Below are 25,717 nucleotides of genomic sequence, written 5' to 3' on the forward strand. Positions count from 1 at the left end.
GAACAAAAGAGAGGGTTCAGTGGCAACTGAAAGCTAAAGTTTGATAATGAGGGCTGCCTTTGTTTTATTTTTGTTCCAGTTAATATTAGAATACAAATCACTGGCATGCATGTGTCCTGGAGTCAATGTGTGACTATCTCCAGGAGTATAAGCTCTGGGTTAGAAATGCTAGGGCCCATAGGAGCTCCTTTTTATGTAAATGTTCTTCATGCATAGACAAATCACTTTTTACTCACTCTGGACTCTCATATGCCTATGGTAAGTCAGTTGCTGTTAGGTCAGAAGTATTGTGATAAGAATGGGAGCTAACCAAAGGATGACTAGTAGCTGAATTAGGTACATACAAAACACAGGCTAGAAAGAAAATAATGATCGCATTCACTCATCTCCTTTGTCTTCAGAGTTTATGATGATATATCCTCTTTATCTCCCTCTAATGGTGTTTTGTGCCTCTAATTTTATTTACTGTTGTCTGTTTTTTTCGGATCAATTTTATTGATGATTTCAAATGATCATCTTGATTTTTTGCTCAATTTTGTTCAGTTTTTCCCCAATTATATGTAATTGGTCATTGCCTGTGTCCTTATCATCTTCTTCCATCTTGTTTTGGATTTCCTTTGGTTTTATATTTCTAGTTTCATGGGATAAAGTTGCAGAACATTGTGAAAGAAATATTGAGATTTTTCTTCAAACATATTATTTCTTAAGTTCAATGGAAAATAAGCACATCTGAAAAATTCATAAGTAACCATACCATTAACTATTCTCTTTAAAAAAAACCTACAATACACATAATTCAGTGTATAATTACATGCATATGGAAAAAAGATGTTAAGAAACAGAGGATCAGAGGATTTGCCATCATGACTATGTACCAGAAATTTTCACCAATAGGACTACCTAAACATGAGCGTTACAAGAACAACAGCAGTCACACCAAATGAGCTTGGGATAGCCCAGGAGGCTTCAACCATACAAAAAATAATGCCTGGTAACTGAGAAATGCTGAGAGCAGGAAAGATGATCTTCTCCAGGGAAGAGTGCATCAATTTTCCTTCCAGTGCCAGATGGTCAGTCCTGAATGCAGGCATGTAAGTAGCACTGTACAGACCGAACAGGGTATATTTAGCAATATATCTGTACATATACATATATGCTTAATCACAGGAATAAGTGAAAGGGGAGGCTGTGTATTTGGGGAAGAGAAAGGAAGAGTGCATAGGAGGACTTAAAGGAAGGAGGGGAAATGATGTTATATTCTGATATCAAAACTAAAAGAAAAAAAAGGAAATCATTTACAATTTCACAATACTATTGTTAAGGTGATAATTGCCTAGAACTGTGAATGCAAAAACTTTTATGTGTTAGTATTTAAGTTGATGTGTCCAGGTAATATTAGACCAATTTCAGTTCATAAAATGCTCCATTCATTTTTATAGAATTAAGGTTTTATTCAATTAGCCATGAATTGTAAGTGAAATATGAATGTATACAAAGATATTTGCATAAAGCAAAGGTGCACATAAAATAGCAGAAAATTATTTTGTTCCATACCTTGGGTAACTGTTCATCATAAAAGTAGTGATAAAATGGAGGATGTGAAACTAAAATGGCTGTCAACTGGAGGTAGGCATAGACGTGTGGAAATAAAGCTGGGTGTGCTTGAGCACATCTAGAAGCACATCTTTGCAAAATGACTGTCACTAGTTCTAGGTAGGTATGAGCTAAATACTGAGTTCCATACCACATTGGTTCACTTAATACTGATGTTCCAATATTCAATTTCATAGTGTACAAAAATGGAAATATAGATTTTTAGATTAGCATTTTAATAGATTTTATTGTATTCTGTCATTGGCCAAGATTTATCAAAGGTAGGTTTATCTCATAGAAGGGATATACATTATATGGAGAAATGTAATGACAAAAAGACATAATGATAAAATGTTGAAACCTTCAGTTGAAATAATTCAACTTAAAAACATTATTTAAACACTTGCTTGTCTATCATATAAAATGCTTTTTGTCCAAGGGAAATGTTCAGAAGGGTTCTATTGCTTTACATACTTCACTCTTTCTTCCCCCCTTAAATCAGTTACTTGCTTCATTTTTTCCTTTCCACCTCGTTTATCCTGTTTTGTTTCTGTTTCTCATTTTTCTTTTCATTTCACATTCTAGTATTGCTTTCTGTTGTAATTGTTTCTGTCCAGAGTGTCTGGTCATTAAGCGGAAATGAAGATTCGCAGCTGACAGAAATGTAAGGAAAGAAAATTAAATAATGCATTACTACAAACCACTCAGAAACAGCTATATTATCATGTGTATGTGAGAAACAAAGAGACAGGGAAAGTCAGGGAGAAAGAGAAAAGGGGGAAGAGAGGGAGAGAGAGAGACAGAGACGGAGAGACAGACAGAGACAGAGAGACAGAGTCAGAGAGGAGAATGGTATTTAGCATTGAAGGTGTTGTGGAAAACCAGGGGATACAGACTAAGAGAAATGTAGGGTCATTGACTATATTTTGCTATGTCACTTTTTAACTTGCTTTCTGAAATTATGTTTGATTCTGTGGAGATATTATAAGGATTGATAAAAAGTTTCCTAATAAAATATTTATCACATGTATCAGACTTCAGTTTATTCACAGATATTAGAAGGTAAACCATAAATTTTCCTTATCGTTATATAACACTGCTTTTAAAACTGCTTTTTTTCCTGTGATTTCCCACACACCCATGCAAGATTGACATTGCAAACCCAGAAAGACAATCAAGATAAATTATCTTCTTCTTGTTGCCAGTGACAAAACTCCAAGGAGACATTCATTTCTAAACTTGAACATTCTCTAGTGAATTAACATCTGTTAAACTTAAACATTCTCAGGTGACATGTGAATAGATTATCAATTCCTTCAGTATGACAGCTGTCTTCTTAATTGGGAGAAGTGCTGTGGAAATGTCAGGCAAATTTTCTACCTGAGCAGTAATACAAAAACATCCCCCTGTTGGATAATCATTGTTTAACCACCAAACAAGTAGATTGGTTACATTTTATAAATCAATATGTAACATTTTTTATTTACAGACAAAGTATTTCTATATTCTATATCAAAAGTCAAAAATAGAGAAAATACTACAGTTAATGCTTATATTTGCTTTCAAAGTTTATTTGTAAAGTTAGCTTGCACTGACCACAAGAAGTATATAGATATTCTTTAATATGTATATATTTGTGTGTGTGTGTGTGTGTGTGTGTGTGTGTGTGTGTGTGTGTGTGTGTGTGTGTTCTTTTGTTTAGGGTATTAGACTATTCTTTTGTTTAGGGTAAGTGACACCATTGGTTATACAAAGTTGAATTGTAAGTCTTTTCTATGTATGGTAGATTCTTACTGTAATCCTAGCACTTGACAGACTGAGGCACAAGAATCCCAAATTCAGAGACAGCCGGGGTAATAGCAAGACTCTGTTAAAAAGAACTGCAGCAAAAAGAACTGCAGCAGTAATGCTACAAAAGTAACTATATTATGGAACAAATGCTGTGATATCTCAAAAATATCTTGGGTGTCTTTAAACAAGTGATTCTCTTCAGATTAGCTTGATTGATCATTGAGAAATTCAGAGTGCATAACAAATACATTAAGAATCATTTCATTGCAATGGGTAGAAACTAGTCAATTATTTAGTTACTTTTTAAAAAAAATTAACGTGTTAATTAATTTTGAGATGTGGTCTCATCTATCCCTGGCTGGACTCAAACTCTCTATAACCGAATGGGACATTAAACTTCCAATTCTTCTGCCTCCGGTTCCAAGTATGGAGCTTAGGTTTACACCACCACATTGGGTTTTTGTTGAACTGGGGATTCAACTCAAGACTCTGAGCATGCCAGGCAAGTAGGTTACTCTAAATAGAGCTGCATACCCAGTCCCAAGTCAGTTTATTTACCTAAAAGGACATCTATGGACTATTGTGTATGAATAAATTAAAGCAGATATAGTCATCAGCATAACATTCCTACTCAATCAGATTTTAACATTGTTCTAAATATTAGTGAGTATAAACAAAAGCTGTTTATATTTATTCATTCATTAACCTAAATTAAAAATAAGTTCTATTGTTGAGACTGAATGAGAAAGAAGAAGTCTGTCTGGGGGACAGTGGACAAGAGGAGGGACAGGGAGCAGTGGAGGGAGCGGAAACTGTGGCCCCGATGCAACTCATGAGAGAATAAAAGTTAGATAAATGAATACATAAATGAAAGTTTAAAAAGTAAAGAACAAGTCATTGTTTCCACATTAAAGGGACATGAGAATTATTTACAATATATTATTTTAGATTATCTTGAAGTATTTTCAGGGCTTGAGTAGGTGTATGGGAGGAGAGGAAGTCAAAGGGGTGAAATTACAAAGCAGGAATACATATGCATGTAAGAAAATGTTACTGTGAATCCCATTAATCAAAATAATGTGTCAATAATCACAACTAAAATGTTTTATTGACTAGAGTCAATATATCAAGTAAATTTATTTTAGGATCATTAATCTATGTAAATTTGAACAAATTACCCAAAAAATTACTTATGTAGGAATCCCCTTTCATGCATCTTCCTCCAAGTTGTGATTAGTCCTTATAGTCCTTCAGTTCTAGAAACCTGTTCACTCTCAAAGGACTATAAAATCAGCTATGGCTGAGTGGTGGTGGCACACACCTTTAACCCAGCACTAGGGAGGCAGTGGCAGGCAGATCTCCATGAGTTCGAGGCCAAACCGGGCTATAGAGTGAGATCCAGGAAAGGCACAAAGCTACAGAAAGAAACCCTGTATCTAAAAACAAAAATCAAAAAACAAAACAAAATTAGCTATGACCTTGACACATGACAGAAAAGTTTGCATGACTTCTTAATTGCATATGTATGAAGACTGCATTCTTTGCCATTTTGAACAAATGGTCTTCAACAACAGCAACATATGTGCAAAGTTAAGCATACATGTAATCTAAATCTGCTGGAATAAAATCATGGTTTAAGAAAATTGCATCGTAAGAATTCATTGTGGTTTAAGTTTGATGCAGTTCTAAATAATTTATGTCTAGCGAACATTTATGAATATTATTTTTTATTTGCAGGTCTGTTTGTTTTGCATTCAATGTGTTTAGTATAATTCTCTTTTTAAATTTATTTATTAATAAGCATTTGAGAATTTCATAACTGTATTTTGAGCATATTCACCCTCTACACAAAGAACTCCAGAATGAATGCTTTGCTGGAGAAGAATTAATATTTCCCACCATTGTTCATCGTAGAGTGCTCAATCTTGACACCATATACATACAACAAAATATGACTCAACAGCTTTATAGATGTAACCAACCGTCTTATTAAATAAGAAACACAGAAACAATGAAAAAGAGAAAGCCGAGAGGTCAGAGGTCAGAGCTGAAATCTCACCCTTCCGCCTGCGGTGTCCCAGCTTCCCGAATCAGGGCTCTATTTCCTGTCTGTTAGTCTATTTAAAGAGACAGAACAAGCCACAGCTATCTCACCTCACCAGTTCCTCAGCTGGTCCTGTTTCCTCAGACTGGAAGCTTCTGTGTCCTCATCCCAATAGCTCTCAGCTGAACTGTGTTGCTCCAAAGCCTGAAAGCTTAACCAGCCAAATGCTTCTAGTTTCTGGTCCTCACGTCTTATATATCTTTTTGCTTTCTACCACCACTCCCTGGGATTAAAGGCTGGCTTTCTGGGATTAAAGGCGTGTGCCACCACCGCCACACTCTTGCTATGGCTCTAATAGCTCTGACCCCCCGGCAACTTTATTTATTAACATACAATCAAAATCACATTTCAGTATAATTAGATTACCACCACATTTCCCCTTTTCTATTTTAATAAAAAGAAAAAAAAAGCAAAAGGTTATGACTAACAAAAGAAAAACTATATACAAAAGTACAATAACTATATACAATATATACAAATAATAAATACCTAAACAGGTATTGGACAAATTAGAGAAACTAATTCCATTATCTATCCTATTTTGGAAATCCAAGATGTATCTAATGCACTTTCTATCCTAATTAATTTTCAACTATAAGTAACTAATCTTCAACCATAACTAACTAATCTTCAACTCCCTCAGAGACCCAAGAAGGAAATAATATTAGCTAACAAAAATAAAAAACAGGAAGTGCATGCAAGCAACTTCCAAAAAATTTGTGAGTTGACAGAAACAGCCAGCTGCCTGGGCAGTCACCTGAGGTTTCTCCAGTGTTGGGGCATCATCTTCAGCCTATAGGCTTAGTATATCTGACAGACTCATTTGTGAAGTAGGATGTACACAAGGTCAACAGTTCAATCTCACATTGGGTGAGAGCAGTCCATGTACCAGAAACACCTGGATTCCACTAGTGTCCTGTCATGATTCAGGATTTTAAATTCTGGAAATTGTTGACAGTTTTTAAATTCAGCTGTCCATTCTTCTTGGCTGTGTATATATGGCTTCATCTCAGCATCCCCTTCTTCTCCACATCCCTTTATTAAATGCCAGTCTACTTTTGAGAGGCATGAGCTTTCAGCTGCTGTTCCATTGTACAACAGAATCCATCGGCCCTCTGCCTGTTAAGCTGCCTTCGAAGAAAAGGGCACCGTACCTTTTCCGGATGCGAAGGCCACTTCAGGGATGGGGCCATATTGTCCTGGCCTCAGAAGATGCCTTTTGATAAAGCCATAACCACACTTGTTTTGGCAAGAATCAGTAGTCCCTTATTTCGTGATCTGTCTGTCCATTTTGTCCTGTTGATTCGAGGATACTTTGTTGTCCAGTGGCTAACTTTTGCCAAAATGAAAGTTGACTCCATATGCAGTTTCTTCAATGCCCATATTTTCTCTAAAGTAGATTGGTACTGCCAGGAGCCGACATGTCTCAAAAAATTTTTTTTCTAAGTTATTAAAGCATTTTAAATGCCATATTCTGTAGATCTCTGAAGGGTTTGAAGATGACCTGTCTAAAACATCTCTGCTCAATTTTTAAAACATATCTAATATGACTACAAGTCCTATTGTAATGTCTAACTACTAACTTTCATTTCTTTATATCCTAGTAGTTGGTAATAATAACATTCAAGGATCAGAAATTTGTATTACATTGTTAAATGAATGGTATAAATACAATTAGAAATATACATATAACATTTTTTAACAATATCAGTTTCAAATTTTTGTACAATATAAAACAATTCAATCCAATGTAAAGTATTAGTAATTGTCTTTTTCTTTTCTTTCTTTCGTTCTCTCTTTTTTTTAACAAGAACCTTAAATCTAATCTCCTTTGCTTAGCCTTTTTCTTAACCCTTGACAATAACTTGTAACCAGCCCCCCTAAATACTGAAAATTATCCCAGACCCAAAACCCATTAAAAAGACCAAAAAACCACCCACCCCACACCACCTCTTTGGGAATGTTGGTGACGTAGTCTTAAAATTGCTTCCTGCTGGGTATGGGCGAAATTTTCTTTATCATGAAAGAATGTTCTGAGCACCTTGTAGTTCAAAGCTGATCTGTGGATGATGTTTGTCAGCTTAATGATATCATTATTGTCCACGTGGAATTGTTGTTGTTGTGGGGCCCCATCTTCTTTCTGGAGACTTCAGTTGATGTTAGGCCTGGCCATGATTTCCTGCAGAAAACTGATAAGAGACTCGAACACAAAAACATATATATGCAGCTAGCCTTTTTTCTAGAATTAGTTAGTACTCTATATGACCATTCATATCTTAACAAAGTTTAAAATGCATATATATCTATATATCTTTATATGTTAATCTTGTAAATTTTGATATAAAATTCATACTTTAAGAAAAGTTTAAAGAATCAGAATAGAATCAAAGAGTTGAGATTAGTAATAGAATAGTCCCTTAATTAATTTTGCTTTTGTCCTGTACCATAGCAGAAGATGGCTCTTATTCTGGCATGATACAGGGAGTTTGCATTTTTCTTTTAACAACATGCTTGATTTTAAAGAAGGAGAGAGCCATTCTCCAACTCCAAAGTCAGCTTTAAATTTTAATTGAACTGGGACTATTAGAAAACCAATAGTGTTAAATCTTTAGAGAAAAGCAGAAACAAACATTTAGGAAGACATAAAAAATTTTTAGATAATATATACCCATACACCGTTTCATTCTGTTTCTTGGGATAGATGATTTGTCCCTTTTCTTCAGTTGTCTCATTTGTCCAGTGTTCTTCAGATTCCTTAACCTTCATTCTCCTAAAAGACAAAAACAAAAACCTTTCCCCAAGACTAATTTTGGGGATGTTTCCTTTTGACAAGTTATTATCTGATTAAATGAAAAGGCATGTGTTATTGATACCAGTTAGTTTAAATTGGATGTTCATGCTGGCTGATGAACTATGACCTCCTCTAATTAAGAGGTCTCTCTTGTTCAAATCGAACCTTTATCAATTTTGATGGTACCCACAGCTTATCTTCTCCAGTAGAAACAAAAGCAAAACCTCATCCCCAATGTAATACATACCCTGGTTTCCATTCTGAGGTCAGCACATCCTTAAAGTATATAGGCTGATTTAATTCTGTAGTTTTTTCTATTATCCAATGTCTCTCTGCAGCTGTTGTTCCTTTCTCATTGGCATTCAGAAAATTCAAAGTCAATTCTATTGCTTTTGGGATATTTGCTGTTAATTTCTCCCAAAAAATTACTGCAAGCTCTTTGCCAAGGTTCACTTTCTGTCCATAATTTTTCAATGTCCTCCTTAGTTAATGGTACGACAATTTCTCCTGGGTCTATGCCTGCTAATTGACAAAGTCTCAATTTTCCTTTGTAAATTAAGTCAGAGATTTTTTCCACATAAGTTTTTAATTTTTTATTTGGTTTATTTGGTAAAAATATCCATTCCAATATAATATCTTCCCTCTGCATTAATATTCCAGTAGGAGAACGCCTAGAAGGTAAAATAACCAAAATGCAATCCAGCTTTGGATCAATACGATCCACGTGTCCTTCATGCACTTTCTTTTCTACCAAGGCTAATTCTTTCTCAGCTTCAGGTGATAATTTTCTTGGACTATTTAAGTCCTTGTCACCTTCTAAAGTTTTAAACAAATTAGTCAGTTCATCATTTTTTACCCCAACAATAGTTCGTAGATGAGAAATATCTCCAAATAATCTTTGAAAGTCATTAAGAGTCTGTAGTCTATCTCTCCGAATTTGCACCTTTTGGGGTCTAATTTTTTGTAGCTCTATTTTATATCCTAAATAATTAATAGAATCTCCTCTTTGTATCTTTTCAGGAGCAATTTGTAATCCCCAGCAAGGCAAAATTTTCTTTACTTCTTCAAATATTATTTCTAAAGTATCTGCATTTGAGTCAGCTAGTAAAATATCGTCCATATAATGATAAATTATAGATTTAGGAAATTTTTTTACGTATCACTTCCAATGGCTGTTGTACAAAATATTGGCACAGAGTTGGGCTATTCAACATTCCCTGTGGGAGGACCCTCCATTGAAATCTTTTAACCGGTTGAGAATTATTATAAGTAGGCACTGTAAAAGCAAATCTTTCTTTGTCTTTTTCTTGTAAGGGTATTGAAAAGAAACAGTCTTTTAAATCAATAACTATGAGAGGCCATCCTTTTGGTAACAGAGTAGGCAAAGGCATCCCAGGTTGTAGAGAGCCCATTGGCTGAATTACTTTGTTAATTGCTCTAAGGTCTGTTACCATTCTCCATTTGCCAGATTTCTTTTTAGCAACAAAGACAGGAGAATTCCAGGGGCTACTTGATTTTTCAATATGCTGAGCATTTAACTGTTCTTCTACCAGCTCTTCTAAAGCCTGGAGTTTCTCTGTTGTTAAAGGCCATTGTTGGACCCATACAGGCTTGTCTGTTAACCATTTTAAAGGTAGAGCTATTGGTGTCTTTGGAAGATCATCAGTTATTGTGCCCTGTTCTTGTATAATATGGATGGCTGGTGACCACTCATTAGAATAATATCTTCTAATATTTCTCTCAGTAACATGTGTTAGGTTATGATTTGTTTCTGAGATTGGAGGGATGTTAATCTGAGTATCCCATTGTTGCAACAAGTCTCGACCCCACAGGTTCATAGTTATGTTAGCCACATATGGTTTTAATTTTCCTCTCTGTCCTTCTGGACCTATACATTCAAGCCATCTTGCACTCTGTTTCACCTGAGATAATGTCCCAATTCCTAACAGTTGAACGTTTACCTCCTGAAGAGGCCAAGTTGGATGCCAAAATTCTGGTGCAATTATGGTAACGTCCGCACCTGTGTCTACCAGACCAGACAACAAAACACCATTTATTTTTATCATTAATTTTGGTCTTTGTTCATTAATAGAAGTTTGCCAAAAATTTTTCTTTATGTTTTCTCCTGAATTTTCTATTCTCTCTGTTTCATCATCCTGACCAGCATGATTTATTCCAATAGTCATTTGGTTATTTAATCGCTCTCCAGAGCAGGCATTTCCTCTATAGCTGCAGGAAAGGTTTGAACTGGATTTGCACTGGGGGCCTGTGCGAGGCCCCTCTGGGAGTTTCCCGAAGACTGAGGCAAAGGATTACCCTGTCTGTCCTTTGTTGATCTACATTCGTTGGTCCAGTGTTTTCCCTTACCATACCTTCTGCATACTCCAGAAGGAAGGGGCATTCTGTTGCCCTTGTTCCTTGAATAAACATTGCTTCTAGGATGCCAAAATTTACAGTCCCTTTTAAAATGTCCTTGCTTTCCACACCCAAAACATCTAACATTCCTCAAACCTTTTGAAATTACTTCTCCTACCCACGTATCATCATGCTCATCAACCTCAACATTAATTGTTTCTCTAATCCAATCTTCCATAGGTGCAGATCTTGCCCTTAATGGCCTGATTATTCTTTTGCATGCTGCATTCGCATTCTCAAAGGCCAAAGATTCAATTATTGCCTTACCAGCTTCTGAATCCGAGACCATTCTCTTTACTGCTGAAGCCAGTCTTTGTAAAAAATCTGTAAAAGACTCTTTTGGGCCTTGCCTCACCTTTGTAAATGACTCAGATTTTTTTCCTGGTTCCTCAACTCTGTCCCATGCATTCAAGGCTGCCGTTCGACATAAAATTAGGGTTTGGACATCATATAAACATTGTGTTTGTGCTGAAGCATATTGACCTTCTCCCATAAGCTGATCCTGGCAAACTTGTATTCCTTTATCCCTCCATTGTTTTTCTATATTTTTAGCCTCCTCCTTAAACCAAGTCAGAAATTGAAGTCTCTGGCTGGGTTCCAGAACACCTTGTGCCAGGTCCCGCCAGTCCTGTGGTATTATCCTATTATATGTTGACCAAGAGTTTAACATTTGCTTTACATATGGGGAATGCATGCCATAAGATACTATTGCCTCCTTAAACCTTTTTAAATCCAACATTTCAATTGGAGCCCAATTATTTTGTGTAGCCATCATTTGATCAGGCATCTGCTGTACAGTTACAGGATAAATTAAGGGTGACTGTGTGAAAACAGGCTTTCTTTCTACAACCTTATGATCCCAATTTGAAACAACTTCACTGTTAATTGGATAAATTAAGGGTGACTGTGTGAAAACAGGCTTTCTTTCTACAACCTTATGATCCCGACTTGAAACAACTTCACTGTTATCTTCTAAAGCTGTTATCCTGGCACTTAAATTGACTATCTTTTTAAATATTAAAATGTGGATTAGCATAGTGATAAGGTGCATAATTCCCCCAATACTAATATTATATAGTTGTTCCATTGTCAGACTGCCTAATATTTCGAACAAAAACCAATTTTCTTCCAATGTACACATAAAGCCCATTTTTTTTTAAATGTGGAAAAAAATTGTCTTTTAAATAGTTTCCTTTATGACTTACCAAATCTGCGTAGAACAGTAGAAATCCCAGCGAATTAAATCTGCATAGAACAGTAGAAATCCGAGGGGATATTCAAAACAGCCACCTAGTGTCCCAGGTGTAAATCCAAAGAGAAAGAGAGAGAGAGAGAGAGAGAGAGAGAGAGAGAGAGAGAGAGAGAGAAGGAGAGAAAGAAAGAGAGAACAAGAAAGCGTAGCTGGCTAAAGTTTAAATGCAGCCACGTGTTCCCTCTTGTGCCGAGTCAAGGCTTGGGTCTGGCTTCCTTAAACTTTGACCACTTGCGTTGGCTTTACAGGCAGGGCCCTGTTCGGCAGGGCAGGTCTGAGTTGTTTGTAGCACCGGCTTTAAGCAAGTTGCTCACAGACCTAGGCCCGGCCAGAAGCTGCCGCTCGGACTAGGAAGCCGGCAGCTCGGACTAGGTAGCCGGCAGCTCGGACTAGGAAGCCGGCCGCCCGGTCTGCCGCCCTTGCGGGGAAAGCGGACCCGCCGCCAAGCCAAGCGGTTTTCAATGGATTCTTGTCACGTTGGGCACCAGATATAGATGTAACCAACCATCTTATTAAATAAGAAACACAGAAACAATGAAAAAGAGAAAGCCGAGAGGTCAGAGCTCAGAGCTGAAATCTCACCCTTCCGCCTGCGGTGTCCCAGCTTCCCGAATCAGGGCTCTATTTCCTGTCTGTTAGTCTATTTAAAGAGACAGAACAAGCCACAGCTATCTCACCTCACCAGTTCCTCAGCTGGTTCTGTTTCCTCAGACTGGAAGCTTCTGTGTCCTCATCCCAATAGCTCTCAGCTGAACTGTGTTGCTCCAAAGCCTGAAAGCTTAACCAGCCAAAGGCTTCTAGTTTCTGGTCCTCACGTCTTATATATCTTTTTGCTTTCTACCACCACTCCCTGGGATTAAAGGCTGGCTTTCTGGGATTAAAGGCGTGTGCCACCACCGCCACACTCTTGCTATGGCTCTAATAGCTCTGACCCCCCGGCAACTTTATTTATTAACATACAATCAAAATCACATTTCAGTATAATTAGATTACCACCACACAGCTTATTATAATTCTTCAGGAAATTGAAGTTGGGGACATCTTGAGGTACTAAATAGAATCTACAACATAATTTGCAAGCTGTTACAGGTATGCTATTTGTGTATCTGTTGGTAGAATTATCTGTCTCTCCAGCCAGCTCTCAAATAACCACAGAGATGACTTATTAAGTATAAGTGCTTGGCCGATAGATTAGGCTTGTTACTAACTAGCTCTTAAGTTTAAATTAACGCATATTTCTTATCTACATTTTACTGCATGGCTTGGTACCTTTTCTCAGTACAGCATGTTCATCTTGCTTCTCCCTGCATCTCCTGGTGACTCCACCTTTTTTCATCCCAGTACTCTCTCCATCTGCATGTCTTGCCTGATCTCTTCCTGCCTAGATATTGGCCATTTAGCTCTTTTATAATCAGTGATAGAAAAACATCTTCACAACATACAAAAAAATTATTCCACATCTATCATTTTAAATATCAAATATATATTTTGTTTTAATTTTATAGTATATTATTATATATACTCTATTACACTATCCAGTACAACTATAGATTAACATTAATATTAATAATAAAAGTACCTGTTAATTTCTAATGATATTCAGTTGTCTCTTTTCCCACTTTTATCATATTTTGTATTTCAGATATAAATTTTCTTCATTTGATATTTTTTCTAAATAAATGTTTCAAGATACTTACTTAAAAGCTTTAAAAAATACATGAAATTCTTTAAAAACATGCTACAAAAATTGATAGGTCAATAACTGATTTTACAATGGTATCATTGGATGCTTAAATTCAAGTTTCATTTATTGTACAATATAAAATGTGATCAGTGTTCATGCTGCAATTTATCTCTAAGGAAATGAATTACTGCTGGTGAAGAGTCCACTTCTCTAAAATGTACTAACGTAATCATTGCTACATAGCGATAATTGTGCCCCATAGCAAAAAGCTGCAATTCAGCTTTCCTCATGCTCAATCTAATTCCTATCAATTATAATTATTTTAAATTATTTTATTATGGATTTGCATTTAGAAAATTTACTTCATTCAAATATATGAACTATTTTGACTCAACGTTTCTCCTTTATTAAAAAAGACTTCTTTCTCACACAATATATTCTGATTATACTTTCCCACTCTCTACTCTTCCCATTTACTCCCTTCTTCCTTTCCCATCCACATTCACTCTCTTTCTGTCAATCATTAGAAAAGGACAGGCCCTCCCTCTATATCTCCTTACCAATATAGTACTCAAAGTTCTAGATTGGAAATAAGACAACTAAAGGAGAACCAGGGTATACAAATCGGAGAGTAAGAAGTCAAAATTTCATTATTTGCAGATGATGCGATAGTGTACACAAGCAACCCTAAAAACTATACTAGGTAACTCCTAGAGCTTATGACACCTGTAGTTAAGTTGCTAGATACAAGATTAACTAAAAAAATCAGTAACCCTTCTATATACACTAAAATAAATGGTCTGAGAAAGAAATCTGAGAATCAACACCCTTCACAATAGCCTCAAATAATATAAAATACCTTGGTATAACTCTAACCAAGTAATTGAAAAACCTGTATGACAAGAGCTTCAAGTCTTTGAAGAAAGAAACTGGAGAAGATATCAAAGATAGGAAGATTCCCCATGCTCTTGGATCAGTAAGATTAACATAGTAAAATTGGCCATCTTCCCTAAAACAATCTACAGATCAGAACAATCTTCATCAAAATCACAACACAATTCTTTACAGACCATGAAAGTATAATACTCAACTTCATATGGGAAAACAAACAAACAGACAAACAAAAACATAGGGTAGTTAAAACAATCCTGTGCAATAAAAGAACTTCTGGATGTATCACCCTCTCTGATTCAAGATCTATTATTGAGATATAGTAAAAAACAGTAGTTGTAGCATGAATCTTAACAGTTCTTATTTATAAGATCAAACCCAGGGCCAGTTATTGGGGTGAATACTGGAAGATCAGAGAACCAGAATGAGCTAACCTCACCTGGCCAACTTCTCAGCTGATCCAATTTTCTCAGATTGGAAGCTTCTGTGTCCTAATCCCAATGGCTCTCAGCTGAATTGGTGATCGAAAGCCTGAAGCTTAAACAGGCCAAATGCTTAACCAGGCTAAATGCTTTTAGTTTCTGGTCCTCACGCCTTATATACCTTTCTGCTTTCTACCACCACTCCCTGGGATTTAAGGCTCGCTTTCTGGGATTAAATGTGTGAGTCACCATGCTTGGCTGTATCCTTGAACACATGGATTTCTGCCTCTGGAATGCTAGGATTAAAGGTGTGTGCTACCACTGCCTATCCTCATGTTTAATATTGTGGTTGTTCTATCTCTGATCCCAGACAAGTTTATTAGCATGCACAATATTTTGGGGAACACAATACCACCACAAGTAGTATTTGGCTTTGCACTAGGATTCTGGGATATTTAGTCTCCAGTTCTTGGATGCCCAAGAGTGTTGGGTATGTGTTATATCTCGTTGCATGGGCCTTAAATCAAATCAGCTATTGGTTGGTTACTGCAACAAGCATTGTACCTCCACTGACCTTACATATTTGCAGACAAAGCCTGATTGTAGATCTAAGATTTTGTAGCTGGATTGGTGGTTACATTTCTCTTTTGATATATTGCACAGTAGGTTTCCACACTAGAATGTAGGAATGAAGGTTCTTTGTAGGCAACAGATCGATCTTTGCATGTTCAATGAGTTGTATAAATGTTGTCTTCAGCAATCATAAACCAATGACGTCAGTTTATGGAGAGTAATCTGTTCTCTTGGCAACTGCCTCAGTTTTAGGAGGATTTTCAAGGTGCCCTTTTAGTCAAGAACTCATTTAGATGTAACACAGTCCTGTTACTGAAAGCTTCATTTGGTCACAAGGATGGCCAACTAGGACTCCATCTCCTTCCTCATTTGGAGACTTCATTGGTATCTCCTTCATTTTATTTTAGGAAGTTCCCACTGTACTAGGTTTCCATACCTATCCTCAAATGTGCTTTAATTCTAGTTCATTCTCACCTTATTCCCTCCCTCAATTCCATCTCCCCATCCCTAACTACTCAATCATTCTGTTCCTGGTCTTGTTAACCCCAGTCAACCCATAAAATCCACTCTATTTCCTCCTCCAAGGGAGATCTATGTGTTCCCCTAGACCCTTCCTCTATACCTACCCTTCTCTGGGTCTTTCAATTATAGCTTCATTATCATTTATTAAATGGCTAATACTCACATGTAAGTAAATACATACCATATTTTTATTTCTGCATCTGTGTTACCACAATTAGGATGCTTTTCTATCCTATTTTTCTATCCATTGGCCTGCAAATTTTATGATGTTATTTTTTTAATAACTGAATAATAATCCATCATGTAAATTTTCTTTATCCATTCTTCTATTGAGAGACATCTAAGTTATTTCCAATTTCTGGCTGTTATGAATAAAACAGCAATGAATATGGTTGAGCAAGTATCCCAGAAGCATTCAATGGGTAGATGCCCAAGAGTGCTATAACTAGATCCTGAGGTACATTGATTCCCATACTGGTTTCTATAGTGGCTGTATAAGTTTGCATTCTGATCTATTGGATACACAGTTGGGGAAAATCTTTTCTTGCTCTGTAAGCTGTCGCTTTGTTCAAAGGGCAATTGTTGATCTTAGTGCACTTTCAGTTTTTTACGAAATCTTTTCCTGTGTCAGTGTCTTCAAAGCTCTTCCCCAGTTTCTCTTTTATCAGGTTCAGTGTATCTGGTTTTATCTTGAATTTTTTGATACACCTGGAGTTGAGTTTTGTGCAGGGTAATAATTATATATTTATTTGTATTCCTCTACTTGCAGACATTGAGTTTGACCAGCACAATTGTTGAAAACACAGACTTTTTTCCAATGTGTACATCTAGCTTCTTTATCAAAGATCAGGTATCCATATGTGATGGATTGGAAGAAAATGGCCCCCAAAGAGAGTGTCACTATTTGGAGGTGTAGCCTTGTTGGAGGAAGTGTGTTACTGTGGGGGCAGGCTTTGAAGTCTCTTTTCTTCAGCCTCATCAGTGTGTCAGGCAGCTCACCTCCTGTTGCCTGCAAGATGTAGCACTCTCAGCACAAGCACCACATCTGCCTGCATGTTGTCGTGCTCCCCATCATGATGATAATGGACTGAGCCTCTGTAATGGTAAGCGAGCCACCTAATTAAATGTTTTCTTTATAAGAGTTGCTGTGGTCATGGTGTCTCTTCACAGCAGTAAAAACCTAACTAAGACATCATAGGTGTGTCGATTTATGTCTGGGTCTTCAGTTCGATTTTATCGATTAACATGTCTGGTTTTATGTCAAAGCCATGTGGTTATTGTTGTAACTCTACAGTATAACTTGAAATTGGGATGTTGTTACTTCCAGCAGGTTTTTTTTTTTTTTCAGAATTCTTTTAACAATCCTGGGTTTTTTGCTTTTCCATGTGAAACTGTCATTTCAAAAATGTGTGAAAAATAGCATTGGAAGTTTTGTGGGGATTGATTGAAACTGTAGATTGTTTTTGGTAGGCTATTTGCTTTGATGTGGAATTGATTTTACTGATCCATTGGCATTGAGATATTTCTATCTTCAGATATCTTATTCGTTTTCTTTCTTCAAAGACATCAGCTATTTCACACACTAGATTATAGTTACTCCAAGATACTGTATATTATTAGAGGCTGTGAAAGGTGTTGTTTCACTAATTTCTGTCTCATTTGTTTGTTATTTGTATATAAGAGGGCTACTGATTTTTTTTTTAGTTTAATTTGTATTCATCTACTTTACTAAAAGTATGTATTAGCTGTAGCAGTTCCCTGGTGAAATTTTAGCATGACTTATGTTTCCTATCACATCATTTGCACATAAAGATACTTTAACTTTTTCCTTTTTAATTTGTATCCTTCAGCTGTTTTATACTCTTAGCTAAAATTTCAAGTTCTATACTGAATAGGTATAAAGAGTGGAAAACCTCATTTTGTTTCTTATTTTAGTAGAATTTTTTTGTGTTTCTTTCCATTTAATTTGATGTAAATGAAGCAGACAACGTTTTTTTCTGGGCTTTCTGTAAATTATATCGATTACATTTAGGCATGTCCCTTGTATCTTGTAATCCCCCAGGACTTATATTATGGAAAGCTGTGGAATTTTATCAAAGGTTTTTTTCTGCATCTAATGTCATTACCATGTGGTTTTCGTCTTTCAATTTGTTTATATGGTAGATCACATTTTCTATTTACACATGTTGAAACATTCCTACATCCCTATGATGAAATCTTGATCATGGTGGATCATCTTTTTGATATGTTACTGAATTCAGTGCAAATACTGTACTGAGTATTTTTGCATCTATGTTCAAAGAGAAATTGGTCTGTAATTCTCAGTCTTTGCTGTGACCTTCTTTGCTTTGGGTATTAGGGTAACTGTGGCCTCACAAAATTAATTTTTCAATGTTCATTTTGTTTCTATGTCATGGAATACTTTGAGGAGTATTGGTGTTAACTCTTCTTAATGATCTGGTAGCATTTTGCACTGAAACAATCCCACCCTGGAATATTCTCAGTTGAGAGATTTTAATGGCAGCTTCTATTTCACTAAGGGTTTTAGGTCTATTTAAATTGCTTACTTGATATTGATGTAAATTTGGTAGGTGGTACATTTGAAAAAAATATTCATTTTTACAGATTTTCCAGTTTGGAGAAGTACAGAATTTGAAAGTTTCTTCTTATGATTCTCTAGATTTCTTCAGTGTTCATTAATTTTGTTAATTTTGATATTCTGTTCATCAATCTTGTTGATTCTCAAAGAACTAACACTTTGTTTCGTTCTTTTTATTGTTCTCTTTGTTTCTATTGTACTGATTTCTGCTCTCAGTTTGATTGTTTCATGCCTTCTATTCCACTTAATTTCTTTTTGTGGTAGACCTTTTTCAGAGGTGCTATTAAGTGACTAGTATGACATTGTTCCACTTATTTTAACAATTATTTTTTTAATGTAGGCCTATAAATGTGCCCCTTAGAACCACTTTCATTGTTTCTCATGATTTATGGTGTTTAGTATATTCACATTCATTGAATTCTAGAAATTTCTCTCTTGGCCCATTTTTCTTCCAGTGGGAAGTTATTCAGTTTCTATGGGTTTATAATCTTTCTGGTTTTTGTTGTTGTTGTTGATATCCATCTTTAGTCTGTGGTGGATGCACAGGATGCATATTTATTATGATAGGATGCACCAAGTTATTCCAAATTTCTGTTTTCTGTTGAGACTTGCTTTTTGACTTAGTGTGTAATCAACTATGGAGAAAATTCTATGAGGTTCAGGAGAAGAAGGTATAATTTTCTATATTTGGGTGAAATGTTCTGTAAATATCTATTAGGTCTGTTAGTTCCAGCATTTCTCTGTTTCGTTTTTGTCTGAATGACCTGTCTCTTGGTGAGGGTGGGGTATTGAAGCTTCCTACTATCAATGTGTGAGGTAAATATGTGATTTAAATTGTAGTAGTGTTTCTTTTAGAAAGGTGAGTGTCCTTATCTTTGCGGCATAGATGTCAATAATTGAAATGTCAACTTTGATTTTTCCTTTGATGATCCTTTCCTATCTCATCTGATTAATTTTTGTTGTTGTTAGATATTAAATATTTTTGTCTTTATTTTTATTTATTTATTTTATAATTTAATAAATCTTTTTGTTAGATGTTAAAATTGCTGCACCAGTTTGCTTTAGTCCATTTGCTTGAAATATCCTTTCCACCTCTTTACCCTCATGTAGTACCTATCTTTGATGTTGAAGTATGTTTCTTAGATATAGCAGAAGAATGGCTTCTGTTTTCACATCTATTCTGGTAGTATGTGTATTTTTATTGGAATATTAAGACCATAAACATTGAGAGATATCAATGACCAATGGTTGTTGATTTCTGTTATTTTGTTGTTGGTGGTGGTGGTGGTGGTAGTGGTGGTGGTGTGTGTGTTTGCCTGTTTTCCTTCTTTTGATTTTGCTGGTTTGAGGTAATTTAATCCTTGTGTTTTCATGGTTATTGGTAACCTCCTTAGATTGTATTTTTCTTCAAGTGTCTTTTGCCCCAGATAAATATTGTTTAAACTTGGTTTTATCATGAAATATCTATATTTCCCTATATAGTGATTGGAAGTTATGCTGGGTATAGTAGTCTAGATGGCATCTATGTCTCTTAGATTCTGTAGCACAGAATCTGTCCAGGCCCTTTTGACTTTTTGTTGACTCAACATTTTTTATTTGTTGTATAAATAATCATATGTACCCCAAAATGAATAAATGCCCATCCTTTTCTCTGTAGCTGCATAACTGTTCCTATCCTTATCTACACACAAATGTTTCCAGACTATAGTGCCCTGCAGGTGGTAGCATCTTGATGAATATGTTTATTATTCTAAGGAATTCCATTTTCAATTTTATATTGACACATATTTTTAGTTTTAAAACACATTAATAAGATGCTATTTTATAAATTATGTCTTCCTATACCCATTAATTTTATTCTAATGAAGTGATTATAAATTCTGATATAGCCCCAGCCATTTAACATTTATACTCTTAAGGCCTCTTCTTAAACTTGACTTACTAATGTTTATGTCGAAATGTTTTCATCTGTGTTATATGAGATCCAGCTTTCTAACCTATATTGATACTAACAATTGGAATCTCAGCAGACATAAGGCGTTGTTTCCCAATGAGAGGAAATTTTTGTTTCAGTTTCAATGTTCCCTGACATTGCCTAGTTTTGTTTTTCTTTCTATCCTAGTCACTTTTTAAAATTTATATTCATAGGAATATATTTTTTTTTAAAATTTTAAACATAGAATGTATTTCTGTGTATTCATCCATAAGTTTGAGTTTCTTTTAAAATCTAGCTATTATGTAAATATTTTATTGTAACATTTTCTGACAAAAGGAAAGGTTACAGAACTATGACATTATGAAAGATTTAAATCGTTTGCAGTCAGTATGAGAGTTTATCCTTGATACCCTACTTATGACCTGGTATACGGCTCAGCCATTTTACTCTTGCAGTTCAGTTCTCCAAGTCTTTCCTCTGCTTCTTGTATTATCTCTATACATGTATCCTGTGGTGCAAAGTTCAGCGGGTGTGTCTATTCACACACTAATTTAATAGATCCATTGCAAGAATTTCCTCCACACTCTGCTCATGGGAGCAATGTGTTCCACTGGTTCTGTTTTGAAAAGTTTTGTGCTTTTTTTCTTACACTTTCAAATTTAAGTGCCAAACTGTCACAATACTACACAGGATTGAGGCTTTTTTTTTTTTTTCAGAGAGAAACAGTGAGGAGGTGGATTTGAAAGACAGATATTGAGAATCATGGATGAAGATATCTGGGGCAATGGGGATTTCCTTTCATGTTCCTGGAAGTTGCTTTTGAGAATTGAACGAGTCTTGGCCATATCTAGTCTGAAGGTTTTGTTTCATGCTTTGCATTCCACAACATGAGATCTCAGTTTTCAGAAAGGACCACCATGCCTTCCTGCTACCATGCCTCCACTCTGGGATGGGAAAGGACTCTTATTCCTTTGGAACTGTCACTCAAAGAGACACTCCCTTCTGTAAGGTGCCCTGCTCATGGTATGTTATCATAGCAACTGAAAAATATGTACTATGATTTTCTATATTTAACTCAGTATGTGAACTATGTTTAAAAACAGCTTATGTGCTTAGAGCTCTGTGGATGCAGATTAATTTGGACATATATTCAGGTAACAATAGTAATTTAACAAGAGGGAGGGAAGAGGAAACAGGAAGGGTGAGCTGAAGAGTAGGAATGATGGAGAGGCGGTGCTCATATGTGAAATTCTCAAAACTAAAACTGTTTAAATAAATAAACAAAAATAAAACTGCCCTGTGTTAAGTGTGTAATTTAGCTACTGTGATAAACCAAAATCAATAACAAACATAACTCTAAAGTAACCAAAATTTTGATAAGTCACACAACACTGCAAAATCTTGGATATGAATACATACAAAATAAAATTTAATTATAATTAATTGTTTTATACAGTCTAAAGAGTTAGCACATGGAGCAATTTCAAACTACTTAATTGAAAAAAAAAAAAGGAATGGTCTCATTTGGTGAACTGAGATCTTAAGAGCTGTGAGGTGACTATAGGGATAAATGACAGGTTGGCGTTGACGTTGACTTCTTCAGTCTTTGTGCAAATGTCATGAGTTTTGTTACTGTTATTATTCATCTAATTAGGGTAAACTGAACGGGTGCTGAACAAATAGGATGTCCATAGCAGCGAGGCTACCTGTGACCATTCAAGGTCATGAAGCTCGGATGAAATGATTTAGAACATCTCCAGTTAAATCCCTCCCCCTGCAAAAACATTTTTTTCCCCCACAAAGTCTGGAGTTATTTTAGCAGGGAGTTAGACAGAAAAAAAACACAAAATGGTATTAGTGTTCCCATTCCTAAAATCTTTCTTGTGAATAATTATTTGTACTATCATGATTAAATGTAATTATTGAACAGCTGCTGAGAATTGAAATGCTTTAAATTCACTCCAATGATTACTAAAAAAAAATATATATATATAATGAAGATAATTGTAGCATATTGAAATATATCTACAAAGATGTTTTTCAATTTGAGCTTCATTGAGTATCTTAAAAACTGGGCAGATAATCATTTTAAACCTTTGTCATATGTCTTTAGCTATATTCACTTATAAAATCATGTCAAGACTAAATAGTACTAAATAAGCTTACTCATTACATAGTTTTAATTTGGAAATAATTTAAAATGCTACTATAAATTATGGAAAATTTATATAAGGAATAATTGAATGATACTGAACCATTTCTTGATCAACTACCTAAAACATAGATTACATATTAAGGTAAATTATGTTAATGGAACGGACTAGTGTTCAAATAATAAGATTAAGAAGAAATTTACATGTAAATCCCAAAGCAAAATGGAAGACTTTCTTGAAATAAATACTATTATGATATAGCTATTTGTTTTGAACATTTTCACTACAATATAAAATACATGGAAATTGTACAATTTAAAGTAAACTATGCATTATCAAATAGGATAATTATTCATTCAGGAAGATGAAGCCATTACAAACACAATTTTTATTATTTTCTTAATTATTTATAAGACATCATTTTATCAAAACAGTAAATGTTATCTTGTCATTTTTTCTTTTAAAATATTCATATAAATGAAATAAATATATTTATAATTATGTATTTATATTTAATAATATTATTATTAAAATGGTACATATATACATATATATTTATATTTCTTGTTGTTTTGCTTTGTTTTTTTGAGACAGGGTTTCTCTGTGTATCATCTTGGCACCTGTTTTGCCTCCCTAGTGATGAGATTAAAGACATTCACCACCACCACCCAGCCTACATTTTAACAAAATTATCATAATGTATTCATTATTTGTATTGTTAGGGAAAGGTTTGAATTAATTTCAGTTTGTTTACCATATAAAATGGTATTATTAGGAAATATGAGCTAGCAAATCTGTGGGATCAAATACCCTCCTGTGTAAATCTGTGAAGAAGAGATCAGATGTTTTATCTGAAATCTTATTGTGATATTAATTATTGATGCTTCTATTATTTTTATTAAAATTCTAATGTGTTGATTTTCAAACTGCATTTTTTTCTTCATTGGATAAAATTGTCTCTCTGTCAATTAGTTGATATTAATACTGAATCATTTCTACTCATTCTGGTTTGATAAATAGGGTTGCTGTGAACCTGAATGTAAATAGTCACATGTTTAAATTCTTTCCTTAACTTAGATTTATATCAAGAAATAAGATTTGGGGTTATACAATAATGATATATTTAGAAATTTGAAGAACTTCCACAATGTTCGCTTTAAATGTTTTATGTTCACATTGGAAATTTTAGATGCTTTCAATCCAAAGAATTGATACTTTGTATCTTTTCTGTATCCTTTTGCCAAATATGTGGCAGCAAAAGTTGCCATAAAACCACCACAGACTGGGTATCAATACAAGAAATACTAAATTTCTTGTGGTCTAACTTACCCTTGCAACTCATAGAAGAAGTAGTTTATTAGGGTGGTGGCTGGCTTACCGTTTCAAGGTGTTAGTTGTGACATCACTGTGGCCAGCACAGCGCTGGAGCAGTAGATGACAGCTTACACATGGAGACAACAGCCACAAGGAAGAGAAGCAGAGAGACAATTTGGAATGAAATGGATTTCTTTTTGAAACCCAAGGTTACTGCCAGTAACGTGCTTCCTCCAACAGGGTCCCACCTCCTAATCCTTTCTCAACAGTTCCAAAACCTTGAGACCAAGTATTTAAGGATATGAGGCTAGAGGTCTCATTTTCATTCATGCCACCCCATTGACATTCTTTAAATGAGATTGTCTTATCTTTGTATCTACAGGTAAGTATAGCTACTTCCATATCAAAGGAACTTCTTTTTACAGCAGATAGAGACCATCACAGAAAACCGTAACTAGGTACAAATGTTGAGATCCACAGAATGGTGGAGAGTCCAGCCTCAATGGATATATCTATGTCATGCCTTTTACATCTATTATTCAGGGGAAATCACAAAAGAGGGAGCAAAAAGACTGTAACATCCAGAATGTCAGGAAGTCTGCTGTGAAGCAGTCTCTGCTACAAATGGCTGCATAAATAAGAATAACAATATCAATAGACAGTCTAGATTTAAAGGGGAAATTTTTCATAGAATCTCACACATGGACAGAGTAAGAATTAGCCTGCTCCTCTTTTGAGTCCTTTAATTGGTTATTTAATAAAAGTGGTCAGCACTGACACCATGTACACACAAAATCCCAAAATGCACTGAATAGGTAGTATTATATTATTTGTGTGTAGACAATAATCATTTAAAAACATGATATAAATTGAGAGCAGAGGATCATGAGACAGATGGGAGATGGAGGACCTGAGAGAGAGAAGGAACGGGAAGGAACTGTCTTGGTTACTGTTCTATTTCCATGACAAAACAACATGACCATGGTGACTTATTAAAAGCAACCATTTAATTTGGGGCCCATGTTTCCAGCGGGGTAGTCCATGGTCATCATGGTAGGGAGAATGGCAGCAGGCAGGCATGATGCTGGAGCAGAATCTTGATCCACAAGCACAAGAGAGAGAGAGCTAACTAGGGGTGACCTGGACTTCTGAAACCTCAAAGCCCAACTCCAGTGAAACACCTCCTTCAACAAGGCCACACTTCCTAAGCCACCCCCAAATTCCCACCCACTAGGACCAAACATTCAAATACAGCAGCCATATCGTTCAAGCCACCACAGTGGGTGAGTAAGGCAATCCTATTTTAATTAAAAACATAAAAATAGAAAAATGACAGCTTAGCCTTTCCTTTCCTTTTGGATGTCCTGAAGTCTCTGCTACCAAGAGCCTTTGGTTTTATAAGAGAGATAATTAGTCAGACTTAATGAAGGTTCATCCCACAGTTGAAGCATTTGCTTCTTCCAATGAACATTCACCAAGTACAGTGACAGTCTGAATTTACTGAGAAATCAGGCTTCCACATGAGAACTAAAGGTATAAAGAAACAGTCACCTTTTAGTAATCCTGGTTACTATGCATCTTCTCATATCTAATTGGTAGTGCATTTTTTGTTTCATTTCAATCCTTAATGGCAAATGTTTTACAATGTCTCATATTTTCTTATTATTTCTGACAAAA

General features: G+C 35.4%; 1 long non-coding RNA gene across 1 annotated transcript in view; it reads left to right on the forward strand.

Annotated features, from left to right (window-relative positions):
• LOC143268238 (uncharacterized) overlaps positions 1–21,869 on the forward strand; it is a 37,105-nt gene extending 15,236 nt beyond the window's left edge. The window contains exon 2 of the long non-coding RNA XR_013043924.1: positions 21,290–21,869. This is a non-coding gene — a long non-coding RNA (uncharacterized LOC143268238). The remainder of the gene's footprint in view (positions 1–21,289) is intronic.
• Positions 21,870–25,717: the final 3,848 nt, after the last annotated feature.

Source organism: Peromyscus maniculatus, chromosome 13, assembly GCF_049852395.1.
Source record: "Peromyscus maniculatus bairdii isolate BWxNUB_F1_BW_parent chromosome 13, HU_Pman_BW_mat_3.1, whole genome shotgun sequence".
Classification (NCBI taxonomy): domain Eukaryota; kingdom Metazoa; phylum Chordata; class Mammalia; order Rodentia; family Cricetidae; genus Peromyscus; species Peromyscus maniculatus.